The sequence below is a fragment of the Hemiscyllium ocellatum genome, chromosome 6 (assembly GCF_020745735.1).
Source record: "Hemiscyllium ocellatum isolate sHemOce1 chromosome 6, sHemOce1.pat.X.cur, whole genome shotgun sequence".
Classification (NCBI taxonomy): Eukaryota; Metazoa; Chordata; class Chondrichthyes; order Orectolobiformes; family Hemiscylliidae; genus Hemiscyllium; species Hemiscyllium ocellatum.
Genome location: NC_083406.1, coordinates 82,561,173 through 82,580,125, shown reverse-complemented (window position 1 = coordinate 82,580,125; position 18,953 = coordinate 82,561,173).

Genomic DNA, 18,953 nt, shown 5'->3' with positions numbered 1-18,953 from the left:
ATCATTAGTTTTAAAATTATTATAAAAATGCATGACAATTATTAATCACTTGACAAATTATCATTATAATATATTTTCAAAAATAATTTAGAAAACAAATTCTCAGTAGGTACAACCTCAAAATAAATGGATTGTAATACAATATATTAAACCTGTGGTGGACTCAAATGTCACACCACTAGTTCATGGCCATTGATGAGCATGAATTCATGGCTCAGGCTCATTAATTAATTTGGTACATTCCATGAATGGAAATGATATACTTATAATTCCCTCAACAAGGAAGCACAGAATAAATCTTGTATTCTCTGTTCCACCCTATGCTAACATCACAGATTTTCCTCAAATATGTTGGTGTTTCATGCCTAATTTGGTTCCTTTATCTCTCAATATACCAAGGAAATGTTTGTGCTACTTTCTCTGCCAAAGGCTGGTCAGAGGTGATTATGTTTTGAAAAATGTGATGCTGGAAAAACACAGCAGGCCAGGCAGCATCCGAGGAGCAAGAGAATCGATGTTTCGGGCATAAGCCCTTCTTCAGGAAATGGCCGGCATCACATTTTTCAACTCTGGTCTCCAGCATCTGCAGTCCTCACTTTCTCCGAGGTGATTATGTGCCTAACCATTACAAATTGCTGTGATATTACTACAGTTAAGGTGAGAAGGCCCCAATAAGGCCCCAGCAATTCTATCCCATCAAGAATGAGGATCAAACGCACTGCTGACGGCATTAGTATGATTCATACACTAACCATTTAGCTAACTGAGTTAGCCAGTGTCCCCATGTTTATGTTGTGGATTTTTAATCTTTGCAAGGTGGCTGCAGGTTTGTTCTGTTTTCATTGTTTCAAAGTCACTGTTCCTGTGTCAGAGAAGTTGTTCAAAGCTTCCATGTATGTTTCTAAGGCTCTCCAATATTAATGAAAGGACCATACAGGTCAATAGTATAAAAATCCGTAATGCTTGCCTGTCCAAGTGAATTGTGCTCATGGCCAGAAAAATAATTTACAATAATCTCTGCCTCTACTAGCTGTTCTAAAGTAAATGTAGGTCATAAAAACACAGTTAGTGTGCATAGTTCTGATATTAAATCAGACTTTTATGCTGATCCTTTTGATTTTAATTTGGCTGTGCTGGTGGTGGAACAATAAATCCAGGGGGTAAGGTAGGTGAATGAACTAGTGATGAAAGGCAGAAGTGGTAGGGATTTTGCAGAAAAATTTGGCTCTCAATATGTAACAGCTGGCTTCTGTCTGCATCTCCCCAATGAATAAGACTAACTGCTAAGATTGATCTTTCAAAAGTGGATTTCAAACCTAAGGTGAATAGCCTGTGTCTTTTATAGAACAAGAGTCCCTTGGCTTCACATGGAATTTGTCCTTAAAGTTTTATATTTTTACTGTTGAGCACAAATCTAAGTAAAGAAATGTAAGAACGATGGGAATTAAGTTAAGTAATCGAGTTCAACTAGCTTCCAGCAACTTGTCTACTTTCTAAAGATAAAAAGAATATCTGCAACTGCCAGAAACCTGTGATAAAATGTTTAAAATGCTGGAAACACGCATGTTAGTCGGCAATTGGAAAAGAAAGATAAATTGACATTTCAAGACCTTTTGGTGAGTTGTCTAATCTGGAGTATTAATTAATCTCTATCTTTCAAATCCTAACTGAGCTGTTATTTTATGGGTCAGTGTATTCTATCTGAATGTTTTATCCTGTTCATTCCTTCCAAGTTGGTAATTTATCATTTTCTCCAGAAAATTTTACACAGGTGCAGTCCTCACTACAATTTATAATAGTTCACTTCAGAAATTTACAGCTACTTTTATTTTAAGCAGTGTATAATACAGATCAATTTCAAAGAAGAGGTATATTGAACTCAACACACTCTTCTCGTGTAATGTTCAACTCTTCGGCTTCTATAGTACCTGGTCTATACAATTGTCTGGCAAGCATGATGGAAGTACTTGTCATTGTCAAGACTTTGTGACATTCACGTCACTGTGCATACTAAAACCCCAGCTCCACAGCATTTTAAATGGTCAAAGCCAGGAACTGCTTCTCCCAATGTGCTGTTAAGCTCAAATCACTGAGGCCATTGCCCAGGAAGGGAAGGTGTCTCCCCACTTCACTGTCAGAGAGTTGGAGGTACTCATTGGCCAGGTGGTCAAAGTTAAAGCAGTAATGTTTCATCCAGATCACCACACCACCAGATGAAGCCAGTCCAGACAGAGATAGCAGCCCAGGATACTGTAGAATCCAGAGTCAAACATAATACCCAGCAATGCAGGAAGAAGGTTAATGATCTTCCACACTCCATAAGGCTGACTGCCACCATTTTCTCTCTATCTCACACTCAGATTGCCACCATTGGTTTCTCTTACTCTGCCGTTGTATACACCTCTCAGTTAGACTTTTGAACTTGGTGGCACAATGGCACAGTGGTTCAGTCTGCTGCCTCAAAGCATCTGGGACCCAGTTCAATTCCAGCCTTGAGTGATTGTGTGGAATTTGCAATGTTCTCCCTGTGTCTGCATGGAGTTCTTCTGAGTGCTCTGCTTTCCTTTCACTGTCCAAAGGTGTGTGGGTTAGGTGGATTGGCTGTGCTATATTTCCCATAGAGATATGCAGGTTAGGTGGATTGGCTGTGCTATATTTCCCATAGAGATATGCAGGTTAGGTGGATTGGCTGTGCTATATTTCCCATAGAGATATGCAGGTTAGGTGGATTGGCTGTGCTATATTTCCCATAGAGATATGCAGGTTAGGTGGATTGGCCATGGGAAATGGGGGGGAGTTAGTGTAGACATTCCAGCATCTGCAGTTTATTTTTGTCTCTAACCATGTTTGAATGAAAATTATAATGAAGTCAAGAGTTGAGTGCCCTGGCAGACCCCAACTGAACTTCAGTGAACAAGGTATTACTAAGCAAGTACTGCTTGATAGCACCACTGATGACACCTTCCATCACTTTACTGATGATTGTGAGTATGCTGATGGGATGATGATTAATTGGGTTGGAATTGTCCTGCTTTTACATATAGGATATACTGGGCAATTTTCCACATTATTGGGTAGATGCCAGAGTTATAGCTGTACTTGAACAACTTCACTATGGGCCAAGCAAGTTCTGCAGCACACATCTTATAAAGTATAAAATGTTAAAGTCATACAGCACGGAAACAGGTCTGTTGGTTCAACCGGTCCATGTCGAAAGTAATTCCCAACTAAACAAGTTCCACCTGCCTATTCCTGGCCCACATTCCTCCAAGTCTTTCCTATTCATGTATCTATCCAAATGTCTTTTAAATGTTGTAATTGTACCTGCATTCACCACTTCCTCAGTAAGTTCATTTCACATGCGAATCATCGTCTGTCTAAAGACTTTGCCTCATGTCTTTTTTAAATCTCTCTCCTCTCACCTTAAATTTGTGCCCCTTAGTCTTGAAATCCCCCATCCTAGGGAAAAGACAACTACTATTAATCCTGTCCATACCCTTCCTGATTTTATAAACTGTAAGGTCACCTCTCAACCTCCCATGCTCCAGTGAAAAAAGTCCCAGCCTGTGTAGTCTTTCTTTAGAACACAAACCTTCCATACCTGGCAACATCCTGGAAAATTTCTTCTGAACCCTCTTTAGCTTAATTATATTTTCCTATAACTGGGCAACTAGAACTGGACACAGTATTCCAGAAGAGGCCTCCCCAGTGTGCTGTACAATCTCAACATGACTTCCCAACTCCAAAGCTCAAAGGACTGTGCAATGAAGGCAAGTGTGCTAAGTGCCTTTTAACCATCCTGTCTTTATGTGATGCAACTTCAAAAAATTATGTACCTGGTCCTCTCGGTCCCTGTGCAGAACTACCTAAGTCCCTAGTATTGATTGTGTAAGTCCTACCCCTTTGTTGTACCAAAATGCAATACCTTGCATCTTCAATACTGTTGCAAGAATATTTTCAGACCCCACAGCCTTTTGAAGTATCCAGTGTTTCCAACCATTTCTTGATAGCACATGAATTGAATCAAATTGACTAAAGGCTGCCATCTGTGCAATGCTCTGGGAACCTAGGGAGGAGGCCATGATGGATCATCCATTTGTAAATGCATAAGCTTTAACTTTTGCATTGACGAGTTAGGCTCTCCCATTATTAAGGATTTTTTTTTATGAAGCCTCCTCCTCAAGTGAGTTGTTTAATTGTCCATCACCATTCAGGATGTGGCAGGATTGCACAGCTTTGATCTAATCCATTGGTTGTCTAATCACTTAATCATATCTGTCACTTGTTGCTTATGCTTTTTAGCATGCACATAACCAAGTCCAAAGTTTAATCAGGTTGACACCTCATTTTTAGATCGGCTTAGTGCTGCTCTTGCCATGCCTTACTGTCCTGTTCATTGAACCAGGGTTGATCTCCTCATTGCTGGTAATGGTAGGATGCAGGATATACTAGGCCATGAGGTTGCAGATGTGTTGAAGTACAATTCTTCTACTGCTGATGCCTGACAGCACCTCATGGGGACCTAGGCTTAAGTTGCTAAATGTGTTCAATGAGTAATCTATTTAGCATACTGATAGCTTCACAGAACATGATGTACAATATTCTTAATATGATTACAGGCTTTATCTCCACAATGGTGATGTGGTAGTCACTCATACCAATACAGCCACGGGCAGATGCATCTGTGTCAGGAGAATTGGTAAGGATAATGTCAAGTGTGTTTTTCCCTTTCATTGCTTCTCTCACCTGCCTGATTCAGATGAAGTCTAATAGCTATGTCCTAAACAACCAGCTCATTCAGGTGTGGCATTGCCAAGCCCCTCTTGTGAAGTACAGTGCCTCACAGCACCAGGGACATTGGTTCAATTTCACCCTTGGTTGACTGTGTGGAGTTTGCACATTCTGCCTGTGTCTGCATGGGTTTCTGCTAGGTGGTCCTGTTTCCTATCATTGTCCAAAGATGTGCAGATTGGGTGGATTAGTTATGCTAAATTGCCCATAGTGTCCAGTGATGTGCAGGCTAGATGAATTTGCATGGGAAATGTGGGGCTACGGGGATAGGGAGGGGTGGGGGCGGGGAGGGGGGTATTGGTAAGACATGGGTGGGTTGTTCTTCAGAGGGTGGGAGTGGATTTGATAGCCAACTGGCCTCTTGCCACACTGTAGGGATTCTATGATTCTATAATACGTTCAAAGTGACCTGCAAGAGGCAGGCAAGACATAAGACTCTGAGCTCCAAAGTGAAGTTTTAAAGGGCTGAAATACTGTGTGAGTTGGTCTGAAAAACAGCCATTATGATGTGGTAAGGCTGTGATTCAATGATGCCAACTTGGATCAAGGAATGGTAGAAAAGGATGTCGTTCAAGGAGCGTGCATGAAAATGCTGATTACAGCGGAGCTGAATGAAGTCTAGAGAAGCAAACAGCAGGCTGTCGCCACCAGGTAACCACACTGACTTTCATGACTGGAATCAGTTATATCTAGTTTCTCAAAGAAGGGGACAATTGGTAACCGTGCAGAAATGAGGTGAGTTTAACTTCTAAGGAGATACAAACGCATGGAAATGAGATAGTTGCTGCTAATTAGCATGATTCTTTTAAACTGTAAGGGGAAAATCAGAATGTTTTTTCTAGTCTTCAGAAATCTGACATTTGTCATTCTCGCTGCATTTCCCAAATTACTCACCATTACCCATGCAGTTTAAGGCAGCAAAAAGTCCACCATCTGTTTTTTTCTCTCTCTATTCGCAGATGGTACAAGCTCTGCTGAGTTTCTCTAGCACTTTGGTTTTTCTCCAAAGCCCCAGCATCCAAAATATTTTGTTTTGCCTTGCTCTATGATTCCAATCACATTGAGCTGTTAGATGCTTAAGACTTATGGTGATCCCGAGCTCTTTGCTCTTAGTCCTCCACAAATTACTTTTCAGTTTCTGCATTGTCAACTTCCAGCATAGCATCAAATACTTATGCCAAAACGTAGAAAACAGGAACAGAGGTAGGCTATGTAGACAATGAGCTTGGTATGCTTTTGAATTTTTTGTTACCAAACATGCTGTTCCTCAGACAGATATGATGTCCCATGCTGACTGTTTCTACCAATTATTATCATAATATTCTCCTTTTCACTCAGACTCTATCCTGTCAAGTGTTTGAGTACAATGACATTTAAATGCAATATCTCCAAGATGTCTCCATCAGCCATCACCAAGTTTGCTTTCCTTGCTGAATAAGAACATTTTAATTTCATTCCAATCTGATGACTTTCTCCCAGTCTTCCTTTGAAGTCAGTGTGGAATTTCTTCATTGGAAATAGAGGTCTCTCATAATGATTGTAGAAATAAATAGCTCAACTTTGACATGGAGCTGTGACTGTGAAGTGACTCGGAGGGAATTAAAGGCTTTCTTTTTGTCTGGACAATGAATTTGTGGCTGGTTTCAAGCATCCTGAATTTTTAATTCATTGATGTTTATGGTGTTCCCTAAGGAAGCCAGGATTGATCCTGTGCCATAAAAGGTAAAAACGCTTCCTCAAGTCCAACAACATAATCACATAGCACTTATAAATCACTTTTAATCTGGAAGAGCATTCAGAAATGCTTTACACAGACATAATTGGACAAATAAATTGATTCTAAACAAAAGAGTTAATTATCAAGAAGGATCACAAGAAACATGGGCAAAGAGGTGAGTGTAATTATAATCTTAAAATAGGAGAGTGAGAGCTATTCCAATCGGAAGCCGATAACGAATGTCTGAAAAGGTTTTCAGCACATTGACAAATACAGGATGGTGGCAGGTGATGTTACTGCTTTAGATAAAGTTTAAGAAACTGAAAACAGATTAGGAAGTTGGTAGCTGGTCCTAAGAAAAGGAATTTATGGAATGTCTACGACTTGCTTTTTTTGGAGCAGCTTGCAGTTAGACCCACTAGGGAATGAGTAATTCTTGATTTGGTGATGTGATGTGAGGCAGGTTTAATTAGGAAGGTTAAGGTGAAAGAACACCTAGGGGGCAGTGACAATAAAATTCATCCTACAGTTTCAGAAGGAGAGATGGAATCAGATTTAATACATAGGAGCTGGTCAGAGTTGATTGGAAAAAGAGCATAGCAGAGAATATGGTGGAGCAGTAAGTGCAGGGGTTTCTGGTAATAATTCAGAGTGCGCAGCAGAAATTCATCCCAAAGAAGATGAATGAGGAGAGCAAGGCGTCCATGGCTGACAAGGGAAGTCAACGACACCGTAAAAGAAAAAGCATTCAATGTGGTGAAGATTAGTGGGAAGCCAGAGGACAGAGGGAAAACCAGCAGAGGAAAACTGAAAAAGCAATAAGGGAGAGAAGATGAGATGTGAGGATAAGATAGCAAGTAATGTAAAACAAGATTGCAAGAGTTTTTTAGATATATACAAGGAAACAGAGATAAGAGTGGACATTGGACCACTGGAAAATGAGGCTAGAGAAGTAGTAATGGGGAATAAAGAAATGTCAGAGAAACTGGTTAGGTACTTTATATCACTCTTCACAGTGGAAGACACTAGTAGCAGACCAGAGCTTCAAGAGAGGCTGGGAGCAGAACTGAGTGTAGTGGCCATCACTAGGAAAAGTGCTGGGGAAGCTGAAATTTCTGAAAGTGGATAAATTATCTAGACCAGAGTTCTGAAGGAGATGGCTGAGGAGATTGTCTAGGCATTGATGATAATCTTTGAGGAATCTCTGGAGTCAGGAAGGGTCCAAGAGAACTGGAAAGTGGTTAATGTAACATTGCTATTTAGAAGGGAGAGAGGCAGAAGATGGGAAAATTATAGGCCATTTAGCCTGACCTTGTTCTTCAAAAAGATTTTAGAGTCTATTATTAAAGATGAGATTGCTTGGAAGTGCATAGTAAAATAGGGTTGAGTCAGTCATGCCTGACAAATCTGTTAAAATGTTTTGAGGGGGTAACAAACGAATTAGACAAAGAAGAGCCAGTAGATGCAATCTACTTGGATTTCCAGAAGACCTTTGAAAAGGTGCTGCTAAATAAAATAAGAATCCATGGGGTAATGAATTGGCATGATAGAGAATTAGCTGATTTGCAGAAGGCAGAGACTGGAGATAGGGGGGTCTTTTTCAGGAAGGCAGTTTGTTACTAGTGGAGTTCCATAGGAGTCAGTGTTGGGACCACAACTATTCACTTTATACATTAACAATCTGGACAAATGAATTAAGGGCTTGTTGCAACGTTTGCAGATTATTCAAGGATAGATGGAGGTTCAGGTAGTGTTTAGGAGATGGGCAAGCTCGAGATCGATTTTGACAGGCTAGGAGAATGGGCAAAAAATTGGCATATGGAATACAATGTGGGAAAGTGTGAAGTTATGCACTTTGGTAAGAAGAATAAAGGTGGAGACTATTTTCTAAACAGGAAAAGGCTTCAGAAACCTGAAGCACTAAGGAACTTGGGAGTCTGAGTGCAGGAGTATCTTAAAGCAAACATGCAGGTTCAGTTGGCAGTTAGGAAGGCAAATACAATGTGAGCATTTATTTCAAGAGGAATAGAAGACAAAAGCAGAACTGTATTGCTGAAGCTGTATAAGGCTCTGGTCAGACCATGCTTGGAATATTGCGAGCAATTTTGAGCCCAGTGTGGGAAGATGTGCTTGCATTAGAAGAGTCCAGAGGAGGTTCATAATTGTGATCCCAGGAATGAAAGCCGTGTAATATAAAAAGCAGTTGAGGACACTAATGAAAGATGAGGGATGATCTCATTAAAACTTATAGAATACCGGTTGGCCTGGGTACTGTGGATGTGAGAAGCTGATTCCACTCATAGGACAGACTAAGACCCAACCTCAGAGTGAAGGAATGATTCTTTAGAACTGAAATGAGGAGTAATTTCTTCAAACAGAGGGTGGTGAATCTATAAAACTCATTGCCACACAAGGCTGTGAAGGCAAGTCAGTGAGTGTATTTAAGACAGAGATAGATAGATTCTTGATTAGTAAGGCGATTAAAGGTTGCAGAGAGAGAAAGCAGGAAAGTGGGGTTGAGAAGCATATCAGCCATGACTAAATGGTGGAGCAGACTCAACAAGCCAGATGATCTAACTCTGTTTCTATATCTTGGAGCTTATGGTCAAATATCATTCTCCGGAAGATCCTTCAAGAGGTTGAACCCGTGCCCTGGAAGTTCTAGAATCACTCGCCTCTAGATTGAGCCAGCAGCACAGACAGATTTTCCCATGAACTTCGGTGAGGAATACTCCCCTAAGACTTTGAGACATGGCTGCCTGCTTACTGCACATAGAGTCATAGAGTTATATGGCATGGAAATAGACCCTTTGGTTCAACACATCAGTGCCAACCGGACATTTCAAGCTGACCTGGTCCCATTTGCTAGCATTTGGCCCATATCCCTCTAAACCCTTCTTATTCATATACCCATTTAGATGCCTTCTAATTATACCCACCTCCACTATTTCCTCTGGCTACTTGTTCCATACACACACTACCCTTGGCCTGAAATGTTACCCCTCAGGTCCCATTTAAATCTTTCCCCTCTGATCTTAATCCTATGCCCTCTACATTTAGACACCCCCACCCTAGGAAAAAGACCTTGGCTATTCACCCTATCCATGTCCGTCATGATTTTATAAACCTCTATAAGGTGACTCCACATGTAGCGAGTTTGCCAAGTATCCAGCTGACATGTGGATCAATTGTGAGATTGGCATCGTACACTGCCATACATCAAGATATGCACTTACTTGAGTGAGGATTGCTGAACAGCAAAACAAATTGTTTGATTGTGTGATCAAAGTAATTGCCATGGCAAGGCATGGACGGTACAAGCAATCAGTGAAGTGATAAATGAATGTGTGTTTAGAGAGCAAGCAAGCAGCACCGAGATGTAACTTGTCCAATCTGTTTTCTGTCTATGTGTATAAAATGTCTCTGCAGTAGTTTCCAATATTTTTTCTAGTGTGCCCTATATTAGAAGTCTTTGCTTCCTAAATATCCTGCAGGTGTAATGTTGAGGTGTCCACATGGTTACAATGGATTGGCAGATACCAATGTCCATGAGTCATTTCCTGAGATACAGTTTGATCATAAGCAGCATGGGAGTTATTTGGAGAAAATTGTGAGCTGAATCTGCCAGATATCCTCTCTGGTTTCCATGTTGGATTTTCTCAACATCTAGCTTGTTTAGAGTGTTTGGCAAGACAGGAAGCTGCATATTAATAAAGAGAGTTGTGCAGTAATAAGCAATAATTTCCCTTAATTAGCAATTCACTACTGCCTAACAAAAACTTACCATGTCAGACATAAGCAGTATAAAAGATGGAGTGAGATGTTTCCAACTCTAGATGGCCCTCATTGGATATCTCGTCCAATTCTACCACATTTCTTGCTGGATTTTGTTGCTCAAACTGCTATAAAATTTTGCCCCACATCTGTAGGGACCAGGATCTTGTTACTCAAACCTCTATAAAATTTTGCCCACAATTGTAGGGACCACGCTAAGTGGACCAACCAGATTGCTGTAATATCAAGAAACATAGAAATCAATTTGTATGGAGCAACTACAAGATGTATAACCAGATCATTCAGTTTTGGAATATCAATTGAAGAATAATTGTTGAGCATGTTATTGGGAGAATTCACCGACTAAACTGTAAATAGTGTCATTGGGATCTTTTATTCATCTCTGAGATGTCAAACCTCATCTTACCCAAATGATAGCTAAACCCTACTGTATCAGCCTGGATTATGTTCTCTATTCTACACAAGGGGATTGAGGCAAGAGTGCTATTCCTGAACTAAGGTTGACATCTAACAAATAGATGCATTAAAAAAGGAAATGGAACAAATCCTGGATAAAAGCAGACAAAGGAAGTGAAAAAAATAGTTGTATGAACCAGAGCTGAATTAGTCAAGAACCTGCTGATATATACTAGAGGCTACTGAAAGATTTTGACCATCAAAGAAGAGCAAGATTCTGACCATAAATTTTCAGCTTTTCTAAAATATAAAAATTGTGCCATAAGACTGGAGAATAACCACTGTGGCATCTGTCTTCTAGAAAGAAGACTGTAATAGATAATTCTGTTCATCATAATTCAAAATAAGGTTAGTGAAGTTTTAGGAAGATGTATGTTATTTAAAATTAACAGATTTTATATTAAAGGCAAGTCAAATTTGAGTTTTTATTTAAGAAGGCAGTTGATAGAGATGGGAATACCAGAAATTAACATATTGGAAATTTGATAAAGTGACTCAAATGCTTATTGAAAACACTTGAGAATATGATCTCAGAAGAAACATACAAGAAACATAGATGTTCTGTGACTTTGTTTATTCAGTCATTCATTGGATGTGAGATTTGCTCCAAGGCCAGCATGTATTGCTATATCCTTAATTATCTTTGAGAAGGTGGAAGTGAGCTGACATCTGAATCACTGCTGCCTTTGTGGTGTAATGACTCTCACAGCACTGTTAGGTAGGCAATTCTGGAATTTTGATCCAAAGACAATGAAGAAATATGTTTCAAGTCATAATTGTATGTGACTAGAGAGGAACTTGCAGGTGGTGATGTTCTCATTCTATTGCTGCTCTTGTACTTCCATGTGATAGAAGTTGGAAGGTTCTGTTCAAGAAACCTTGATGACTTGCTATAGTTCATCCTGCAGATAATATATCTGCAATCACATTGCACAGAGGGAGTAAATATTTAAGGTGGTAAATGGGGTTCTGATCAAGTGAGTCACTTTGTCCTGGATGATGTCAAGCATCTTGAGTGTTGTTGATGCTGCATTCATTCAGGCAAGTGAAGGATTTTCCATCGCACTCCTGACTTCTGGCTTGTAGATGCTGGTCAGGCTTTGGGAAGTCAGAATGAGTCACTTTCTACACAATAGCCAGTCCCAGAACTGTTTTTGTAGCCACATCATTTATGTAACTGGTTCAGTCAGGTTTCTGGTCAATTGTGTTCTTCAGCAATGCTGTTGGTGGAGGATTTAATGATAGTAATGCCGTTGAATGTCAAAGTGTGGTAGTTAAACTTTGTGTTAGAGATGGTCATTGCCTGGCATTTGGATGGTTCAGACATTACTTACCACTTTTCATTTTAAGTATTGACGCTTTCTGGGGCTTGCAGATTTCTTGCACTGAAGCAGTGGAAATATTACTGCAACTGAACATTTTGCAGTCATTGGGGAACACAAACATTTATGAAGAAGGATAACCATTGATGCAAATGGATGATATTTTTGGGTCTTAGACACTCCTCTGAGAAATAACTTATATGATGCCCTGGGGCTGAGATGATCAGTCTCCAATAATCGTATCCACCTTCCCTTGGTTAAGGCACAACTCCAACCAGTGGAGCCTTTTCTCCTTGATCCTCATTGACTTCAATTCTACTTGGACTCCTTGGAGTTAAGCTTGGTCAACTGCTAAACTCACATCTTGAATTCAGCTCAGTTGTCCACATTTGACCCAGGCTGTCCTGCTGGAACCCAAACTGGTTATTCTTAACTGATTTCACTTGATGGTCACTGGAATTTTTTTAGATTACTTATAGTGTGGAAACAGGCCCTTTGGCCCAACAAATCCACACTGACCCACCGAAGCGCAACCCACCCAGACCCATTCCCCTATATTTACCCCTTCACCTAACACTACGGGCAATTTAGCATGGCCAATTCACCTAACCCGCACATTTTTGGACTGTGGGAGGAAACCCATGCAGACAAGGGGAGAATGTGCAAACTCCACACAGTCAGTCGCCTGAGGTGGGAATTAAACCCGGAAGAGGGGCACAGAAGAGGGGCAGACAGTCAGATACTATCCAGGTGGAATTGAATGTATCCAGGGGGGTCTCAAAGCTGAGGAAGTGGTGAAAATGTATCAACAGCTGTAAGGAAACACCTCTGTGCCATTTTAAAGGGCACAGAGAGAATTACCTTGAGACAGCACAAATTGTAGGGCACAGGATTTGTAGGAGGGCAGATTGAATTGAATTGAATTAATTTAAGTTTGACATTTCTGATACTAAGGACATTAGTTGGTGCATGAAATGAATCAACCATTTGGCATTTCTAGCTGGAGATGGTTGTGAACATTTCAGACTTGTCCTTTGCATATGACCATTATTGTGGATGGTAACTAGTTCTCATCTTTGTGATGCTGGTTCTACATTAAGATTTTAACATGAGATTTGAATACATAGTTGGTCCAAAGTTCATGAAACAAAGTTTCTTTGTTCCACTGACATAAGGTAATTACAAACATGAAGGAAAATGAAGGTTAACCAAGGATGTTGTATGTTTATATGGAATTAAGCTGTTGTTTATATTTGGTTGAGGAAATCATTTATCTGCCTGATCTTTCTCCCCACCAGACCTCCATCTTCCAGAGGGATTCCATTAAACTGCTCCAGATGTCCTGCTCCGTGTCCTTCCTCACCATTGCCACCTGCTACTGAAAGTTCCATTACAAGGTGTTAAAACTTCTGTCAGAGCAGTTGAGTTACAGCAGATATTAACATAGTGACTGAATCTCATAAGATTCAAATTAAATTTTAAAATTAAATATTATATACAATAAACACAACAATTTAAACAAAATAAATTATGTCACTGGTCATGAGGACAATGGGTTACATGTTAAGTTCCTGTCATACTGGGAGTGTGATGGAATCTGACAGCGCATTGGTATTTTAGAAGAAAGTGACCTCTCAGCCCTTGGCCTTCCTACATTGTTCCATTGAAGCTCAAATGTAAGCTTAAAAATAGCAACTTGCCTTTTAATTAGGCATTTTGTAGACTTCCATTATTATTCTTATTAAACAATTTCCAATCCTAATCGCTGCCTCCATATTTTAATAATTTCATGAGACCAAACCTTTAGCAGAGCCAACATTTGTTGCCAAACTCACATTACCCTTGAGAAGTGATGGTGAACTGACTTCTTAACCACTGCAGTCGATGTGGTATAGATACACTGATACATGGTTAGGAAAGAGTTTCTAGGCCGTTTAACCAGCAACAGCAAATGATGATATATTTCCAAGTCAGGATGTGTCTCACTTGGGTAACTTGCATATCATAGTGATCACTTGCATCTGCTGCTCTTATCCTCTTAAATGGTAGAGGGTGTTTGGAAGATGTTTTTGAAAAAAAGCTTGTTAAATTTTTGCTGTGTATCTTTCAGATGGCGTGCATAGGAGCCACAGTGTGTCAGTGGAGAGGGAGTGAATATTAAAGTTGGTAAATGCCAATTAAGTCACTGTTTTGTCTTAGATGACATTGGATATTTCGTGTGCTGTTGAAAATCACTCATCCACAAGAGAGGAGGATTCAATCAAACTCTTAACTTATGTCTTGTACATAGTGGACCACCTCTGGGGAGATGTGAGGTGAGTTCCTCACCAAATAATTCCTAGTTTCTTGCGTTTTGTTTTAGACACAGTATTTATATGGCTAGTCCAGTTAGGTTTCTGGTCAGTGTCAAATCTTGGAATGTTAATATTAAAGTGTTAAGGGATGAAAATGTGACTGAATATCTGTTTTTGGAGATGGTTATTCCCTGGCACGTGCTTGGTGTTAATTTTTTTTAAGTAATACAAATATCAGTGATGATTCTGCTTTTTGGACTCACACTTCCTGTAGACCTTACATGTACAGCAAGCAAGCGGCCATGACTAAAAGTCTTAGGAGAATAATCTTCACTGAACTTCATGGAAGCACGTCCCAATCAGGCAGTCCCACCTCAGTAAGTCAAGGGCAATCTCCAATACCACTCCAAGGAATTGGCACTGTCAGGTGATTGGTTAGACTGTTCTCAATAGGAGTCCATGCCTCTGTCATCTAGGGAGGGGGTCACGGTCAGTCCGGTAGCTCCATAGCAGGCAGTCAGTCAGTCTGGATTGGTGGGATTGTGTGTGTATATACAGTTATCAACCAAGGGTTTGGGCCTCTCTTGTCTAGGGCTGTCTGGTTAGGTCCCACAAGGGGGTCAGATTTATTTAGATAATCTGTTGGAAAGGGGAGTGGAGGGACCAAGGGTGGTGGGCTGGTTGAGCTGTCCATTGTCACAGGAAGGCAATTCAGAACTATATTCATGAGGAGACTGTAGGCTGCGAACTGGAGGGGGTGACAATTGCGAAGGAGGAACAATTATATTTATCAAGGGGTGAAACAGTAAAACATGGACAGGAAAAGGATAATGCAGAAGGTTGGGGGAGGGGGGGAGGAGTGGTGGTAGTGGTGGTGATGATTATTCCTGGTTAGCACCCTGGTTCCCGGGTTTCAGGGAGGTATATGATGATGACGTCTGGCATTATCACTTCAGATGCAAGTTCATATAGATGGGTTGGGTGGGGATCTAGGGATGTGCAAACCCTATGGAGTTCACAGGAACAGAATCTGGATGTTTGGTGCTTCAGTGAGACATAGAGGTGGAGACTGGAAGCCTGATGGAAGCACGTTGTTGCCTTCCATTGTGCTGGAAATCAAAATTATGCAATGTGAAGGAAACCAGCTGTGACCGTACCTGATCTGGGAGCGGTAAGTGTTTCATGTTGGAGAGAGAGCTGTTCAAGATCCACTGATGTGAGGGCCTTTAAAGGGCAACATTAGATGCAGACCAATGCACTGCACAGAACACACACCTATGAGCTCCCTAATCTCTGGCCCTCCAAATGTATTGACACCATATGTGCTGTAAACTCTCAGCCCACACACCACTGACCACTTCATTCTCACCAACACTTCTGCACACAGAGACTTGGGAAAGAATAGGAATGTGTGACCATGAAGGGGCAATCGTGTCAGTAGTCCAATTGCTGTTTAAGACCTTATTAATCTTGTTTCCACATGCTGCAGTAGATTACAGACATTGATAAATGCTAAATCATGTGAGGGCATGAAATGATGCACCAGTTTGGCACAGTTACATTTGGGACTACACAAAAATTCAAACAAACTGATGCAAGAACCAATAAAATCTATCCAAACTTACATTGTTCTGTCACCCATGCCACCAAAGTTCCCTCCAAAGCTTTTATTTCTTTTTTATCTCCCATTATGTCTCTGCATTGTCCAGGTTCTGCAGTTGGGGTGGACAGAGTCTGCTTGATAGGAGAGCCCAAACAAACACAGGAAATACTGGAGAACTCAGCAGGTCTGGCAGCATCTATACAGAGACATCCTAGAGATAAAGGTTTGAATCTGATATGACTTTTGTTCAGAACTGAAAGGGCTTGTAAAATGTTGACTTGTATACTTTGGACAGAGGCAGAGGAGGAGCAAGAGGAACTGATGGTGCAGACACACAATGCAAATAACAAAGGGGTTGCTAATTGAGGTGAAAGAGAAATAGAGGGGCAACATGTATGTAAATTAGGGTGTCAAAATGTGTGAATGTGTATTTTTAGCTGAGGGAGAAAAACAATGAAGACACAAACTAGACAAGGTCATGGCAGGGGACGTTGTGTGGGGGGGGGGGGGGGAGTGGGAGGTGGGGGGGGAGAATGTAAGAAAAATGATGGACTGACATCATGAGGGCAGTGTGAGCATAAATCTGGTTCTTAAAAATTGCTGATGACCATTAACACATTAAGTCCTGAGATGTTTATGTCCTGTCAGCTTGAGAAATCTTGTTTTGTGCCTTTCCATTCTGAGTTCTGAGTACAGCCCCCTGGGATTTGCATCTCTCTGCTGATTCTCTCAATCCTGTACAGCTGTAGGCTTGTAAGGAATGAACTGTTCCTATGAGTGTTCTCCTTGTGCTTGTCATCTTCATTCCTATTTGAGATCCAAAGTATTGTATAATGAAGGTACCCCTCTTGATCTGATATATCAAAGTTCCAACATCCAGGGCAGAAGTACAAACTTCTCAGTTACCTCTCAGTTCAAATAGTGAGACAAAGCCTGTCTCACAATTGGGCAAGACAATAGCTGTAAGATTTCAGCACTTGTTTGCATATTTTCCTGTCATGTCTTCAACTCCCAAAATTGTTGTAGTACTCTCACCTTGTTCTCACTGATGAGTTCCCGTTAAGTTGGAAAAACCATGTTAGTATCACTATCTTTGAGCAGTTACTTTATTGGAGTTGACAACCCACCTCTCCCAAGAGGTTTGCTCATTCACAGTCTAACATGCTGCAGTTAAGTGTGAAAGTCAAATGTGCTGGAGCCAACTGCACAATGTGCTGTAAATTATACAGATTGAATTCCCCCATTTTCTTCTGAACCTACATAATCCTGCACGTTAAAATTCAGTTCAGTGTGACAAAGTATTCTAATGTTACAGTAGCTGTAAAAATCTTTATTTAAGCTCAAATTTTTTCATTATATAATGTTTTAAAGTTTGTTCAGGCTTTAAAAGATAAATCAAAACATGTAAATATACATTGTATCGACAACAGATGTAGAGATTCAAATTAAAATTTACTTTGACATAAAACAAACATTTGAAATGAAGTTGCGTGCCAATTTTAATAAGGGGAGGTGCCATTACAATAACATTAGAAAGACAGCCATGAAACCATCTAAAAAGGGCAAATACAGATTTAGCCTTTTTAAAGTGCTGTAGTTCAAAGCAAAATTTCAAATGTGTTCTTTACTCAAAGTATTAATTTAAAAGTTCTTCTGAAGCATTCATTTTAAGATTACATGTCATAAAATATCTATTATGAAGGAATAGTTTCCAAAACTCAGATGAATAATAAAATGTATTTCAGAATCTCTGTAAAAGTTTAAGCTTTGAAACAATGTTGAGTTTGACTTTAATGTGACGTGTTTTTAAATAAACACATTTAGTTAAAAATTAATTTCTAATAGGAATAAATATCTAGCTTAATATCAAGTTTAAAATTAAAAGGTGATTTGAAAGTAGTCTTACTTTAAATTCTACTTAACAAAGTTTTTGCAGAACTAAAATAATAAAATTAAAACTTCTGATATTTCTCTACAAGATCTATAACTCAATATTGTTCAATAAAATAGTACTACAAATTTTCTGACACTGAAAGCATACCAATAAATTGATTTCTTAGAATACTTTGGACCATTCAGTTCTGAAATCAGTGAATACAAGATACAGACATTATAGCAGAAAGCATTTTAAACGGGAAAAGAATGAAATGTTTAAACTAACATTAGGTTAAATTGGCATACTATATATTGATACAACAAGATGGCTAAATCATCTCTTTTGTCTATATCTTTTTATGAAATTCATGTTTTTCATTGATAATATTTAAATTTGATTGTTAACTCTCCTACAGGAAATATCATTGCTTCAAGTTCCCTGACAGACAGACCAGAATATCTTTGCTGTTAGTTCAGTGTGTGACTGAAGGAGAACCTCATTTCACAAATGTTGTCTTTAAATGAAGTATCAGATGGAAGCTGTTTCTGCAAATTTGAGTGAGAAAATTAATTGCTCTACTAGCGATATAAGACCAGGGCTCGGGGAAGTCAATGCAGTTTCAAAATCAAGTAACAGGACAGAGAGTAAAGAACCAGTCAGAAATCCTACTTTAGGTATGTCAAGCAATGACAAAACTATAAGAAATGTATTGATTAAACCGGAGGAGAGAAATAAAACTAAAGGTGAATTAAGTATTAGTGCTGATATACATGGTATAGTGTATGGCCCAAATAACAATTCTATATACAAATACACAGAGTATAAGGAATAGATTAAATGACCTGCAGGCACAAATTCAAATTTGAGATTATGATATTTTAGCCAGTACTGAGACATGGCTGCAGGGTAAACAGAACTGGGAACTAAATATTCCAGGTTATAAAGTTTACAGGTTAGATAGGGAAAATGGCAAAGGAGATGGAATAACCTTACTGATTTAGAAACAAAAATACTTCCATCATGAGGAAGAATATAATGAGGGGAAAGCATTCTGTGGAGACTATATAGGTGGAACTGATGAACAGTAAAAGATCTAAAA